Genomic DNA, 4,936 nt, shown 5'->3' with positions numbered 1-4,936 from the left:
TTGCCGGATGCCAAATGTAATGCCATACACTTGAGGGTTTTGTAGCATTCTTACCAATGTCTATGTTATTTGTCTATTGCTGCATAGTAGGCTACCCCCAAATGTACCATTAATTAACAATTATTTTATTAGCTCTCATTCTGTTGAGGCTGGATTTCCGCAACCATGTGCCTCCCAAATTTGTCTGTGTTTTACAAATGGTCCTTCCCCTGTATCTAGTGCCTGTTTCTTGTACTCAGGCTAGCTCTCTCCACGTAGTCTCTCATCACCAAGACATCTGAGTTTTTTTTTTTTTTCATGTAGACTCACCAAATCCCAAGGAGACGACAAATAGGATGCCTGTGAAAACCTAGAATCAAAAGTTACTAAACTTTGTTTGCTATATTTAGTTTGTTACTGCATGCCACAAACCTTTCTCAGATTAAAGAATGTAAAAAGAGAAGAAGGGGCAGAAATGCCACATAAAAAATAGAATACAATATAGGAATGAGAGGGACCGTTGTGACCTTGCTTGCAAATAATCTGTCACAATTAAGGAATTTAATTATTAGATTAAGTTGTTTTATTTATCTTAATCAGTAATGCTTAATAATCTAAAATGGTTGCCTTATGACACTGGAACTTAAAATTTATAGGGATTACAAGCAATTCATCAAATATGATTATCTAAACCAAACTACAGTAACGACGACAGCTTTACGTCCCATTGTAAAATAAATGTGGGATAAGAAATAAATGATGTATGATGTGTGTAAATTAAAAACCAAAACGGAAATTCAGTATACACACACACACACACACATATAGATATATGTATGTATTTTTTTGTTTGTTTTGCTTGTACTCATTGGGAGTAATTTTCTTTTTTCAGATTTGGGATTTATATTTTCTTTTCCTCCAAATTGTCTACTTTGTGTTGTAATTAAGTTGATAACATTTTTAAAAATTCATTTGCAGGTATCCTATTTGAGCTTTTAAACTAGATTTGTTGGCTGGCATCGCAGCTCAATAGGCTAATCCTCTGCCTGTGGTGCCAGCACCCTGGGTTCTAGTTCCGGTCGGGGCACCAGATTCTGCCCCAGTTGCTCCTCTTCCAGTCCAGCTCTCTGCAGTGGCCTGGGAAGGCAGTGGAGGATGGCCCAAGTCCTCAGGCCCTGCACCTGCTTGGGAGAGCAGGAGTAGCACCTGGCTCCTGGCTTCGGATTAGTCCGGTGCGCCAGCCACAGCAGCCATTGGGGGATGAACCAATGGAAAAAGGAAGACCTTTCTCTCTGTCTCTCTCTCACTGTCCACTCTGCCTGTCAAAAAAAAAAAAAAAAACAAAAAAAAACAAAAAAAAAAAAAAAAAAAAAAACCTAGATTTGTTAACCTTAAATAAAAATATAAAAATAAGAGGGAATCATGGGTTCTAAGAGCATATTATTATTTTAATCAAAGTACTCCAGCAACACTGACTGTATTTTTATTGAGCAGATGACTAATTTAGCAATTGAGATATTCTCTGCCATTAAAAAGTAAACTGAACATTATTTGTCTTGATTATGAAGCTTTTTATTGCTGTGAAATATCTCAACAATTACCCATCTTATATTTAAATCTGATCCAAACTGAAAGTACATTACTATGTATGTGAATGTTCACAGGTATAGAAACATCTTAAAGTCATTTACAAAGTGTAAAATGATTCGATGCTTTAATGGGGATCCTTTGATTTCATGAGCATTTGTAAGGAACTACCCCAGCAGAATCATTTTACTACCTATATTTTTAATGAAATATCATTTGCCTATACTATAATAGGCAATAAAATATTGATAGGAATCTTCCTCTACCAAGTTGCTTTCTAATATTTATCTATTAATTCTTGCTTGTGACTTTTTTGCTGTTAAGAATATCATTTCTATTGATTTATTTAAAAATTTCTCTAGAAAAAATACTAGAGCATAAAAAATTTTAAATTATTGACCCTGATCTGGTGAGAGTGGCAAATACATTAACTAATTTTTAGGTAAATGTATAAGACATAAGGGATGTTTATGTTTTCATAAATACTGTTTCTGATGGCACACGCGAGGGACTCCATGGTGTGCCCCAGACTACCTATGCTGAGGCCCTAACCTCTAACAGAACTGTGTTTGCGTGAGGGTAAAGAAGGTGACTGATGTTAACCGTCCTGAGGGTAGGTTCCCTGGCCTACAGGACTGGTGGACATGCAATAAGAGGAAGCCAGTTCTGTCTCCCCACAGCACACACAGAGAGAAGGGCGTGTTCTGCAAGTCAGGACGAGAGCTGTCACCAGGGCCTGCCCATGTTGGGAGCCCGATTTCAGACGTGCAGCTCCCAGAGTGTGAGAAAATGCGGAGTCAGCAGTGGACGGTGTTTTGCTCCAGGGCCCTGAGACGCCTAGCACAGTGCTGTAAAGTTCTGCTCTGTTTGCATTTCACTTAAGTTGGAGCTTAAAGCCATTCATTCTTTCCACCATCTGATTCTTCAGAACAGGATTTCATGAAACACTTCTGGAGAAAGGGTTCTGTAATTAAGTAAACTGGGGCAGGCTGTGTCATGCACACCAACACCATGGACAGTAGCACCGGGGCTCCAGGGACCCTGAGCTCTGGAGCTGCTCCAGAAGCCAGCTGCACATGCGCAAGACAGAGTCCTCAGAGACCCGGATGCACGCGGAGGCCCGTCACTGACCTGGGCCTTTCTGCTCGCACAGGACCGGAAGTAGCTCCTCCTGGCTGGCCGTGAGGCTCTCACGTGGGAATATGAGCTGCCGGGAAGGCTGGTTGGGACACCAGGCTCAACGGTGGTGCTCAGGGGCTTCCTGTATAAAGGATAATCTGGGCCAGTCCCAGCAAAGCCTAACGAAGACTCCCTCGGCCATATTGACACACAACCGCTGAACTGCACTTGGAGCAGTGTCCGTTTCATTAAAGGAACGTCATCTAGCACCCACCAGAGACACAGTTCTGTAAAAACCCCCTAGCCGTCACAAGTGGCAGGACAATTCTTGCATGATCCCTAAGTAGAAGAAACAAACAGTATTCTCCAACTCGTATCCCTGATGGCTGGACTAGGCGAGGCTCTCTCAGCCATGATGTCCACATCCCTTACCGGAGTGCCTGTCTGGAATCCGGGCTGCTGTTCATCCCGCTCAGCTTCCTCTTGACGTGGACCCTGGGAGGCAGCAAGTGATGACCCAGTACCTGGGTCCTGCGGGAGTCCTAGGCCCCTTGATTTAGCCTGGCAGTAATAAGCTTGTGGGGAGTGAGCCAAGGATGTAAGACCCTCTCTCTCTACCGCTCACTCTCACGCACTAGTGCTCTCTCTGTTGCTCTGCCTTTCAAATAAACATTTAGATGAAAAAAATACTTTGACTTCCCCTTTCTGTGCATTCCCTTCGGAGTTTGAATTCCACAATTACTAAAGTGATCTTTCAAAAAGTATCCTTCACACCACGTACAAACCCTTCAGGGGCATCCCACCTAACACAAAATCAAAACCACTTACCTTAGCCCACGAGACCAAACACTTCCACCCCACTACATATCAGCTTTGACATCCTGAATTTTCTAGCTCAGACATCATACCCAAAACACAAACGTTCTTGAGTAGTTGCAAATACAACTAGGATATCCTTCTGTCTCAGATCCAACGCTAATATTCTCTCCACAAATCCACCAAAGTGAACCCTGTACATTACAAAATAATTATCTCTTATGTACAAATAAGACAACCAAAAATACCTAAAAAACTTGAACGGAAGATAATAGATACTGTCAACAATAGGATATCAGCCTATAAAGAAATCCAATTTAGTAATAAAAGGAATCAGAACCATCTTTAGAACATAAAATGTTGTTGAGGGTGTGGAGGAAATAGAAACATTATCTACTTCTAGTATGAATTTAAACTAAAATAAATCCTTTGTGAAGTAATCAAAATTATCCAGTATTTATAAACATGCCTTCATTGTCTACTTTATATCCATGTATTAAAGATTTAAAATACATGCCCCAAATTACAGATATAATTCTAATATGCTTTTGTTGACTTTTTCATAGTTTTATAGCTCCAAAATATGACCTTTTTCTTTATTCTAATGAAAGAGATCCTTGTACTTAGTTTTGAAACATTTTTCAAAATGGGATTAAAAAATTTCAGCAAGATAATTAAAACAGAATATTGGCTGTGAAAACTGCATATTATTATGCCTCATTACCAAATCTTTATATATATCACCCTAGGAAAAAATCTTAGAAGATGTCTTATTTCTGTCATTTTATCTATTAATTGTGAAATTAGCCTGCAGTTTTAAAACTAATTTTGAAAGGTTTAGATGATTAATAATTTGTCATTTGAATATTTATAATTAAAAATTTTGTTGCAAAGTATAATTGTTTGCGAACTTTCTTTGTTAAACTAAAAGATGGTTACTGACCTATAATGATACAGCAACCTATAACTCCATTATTTTATTTAGACAAAAAGTTTGAAGGTGTCTATTTATTTAAAATAATACTATATTCTTTAGATAAATTAATTTACCTATTTCCAAGAATCATGCAACACAGCACCAATGGTACCATTGACTCTGTAAAGGAAAATATGTAAATAAACTAAATATTTACAAAGTCTAGAATGGAAAAAGAATAAGACAAAATATCTTTTGATATAGCTATGCAAAACAGCATAGCAAGGAAAATACTATTTTTGATAAATAAAAATTGATCCAATCAGCCTGTGAACAACTGCATTTCCCTATGGTAGTATTAGCAGAAGAGGATCTCAGGAACACTAGTGGCACCTCTTTTCATCTAAGGTAATTAAAGAGCAAGTCCAGAACCAATAGAAGTAAGGACTTTGGTAACCTTCCTCATTGCCATACTTGAAGTACGAACCCTAAGAGTGATGATAAATGAGAAGAAAAATC

This window comes from Lepus europaeus, chromosome 4 (assembly GCF_033115175.1).
Source record: "Lepus europaeus isolate LE1 chromosome 4, mLepTim1.pri, whole genome shotgun sequence".
NCBI classification, from domain to species: Eukaryota; Metazoa; Chordata; class Mammalia; order Lagomorpha; family Leporidae; genus Lepus; species Lepus europaeus.
This window is presented reverse-complemented; position numbering follows the sequence as displayed.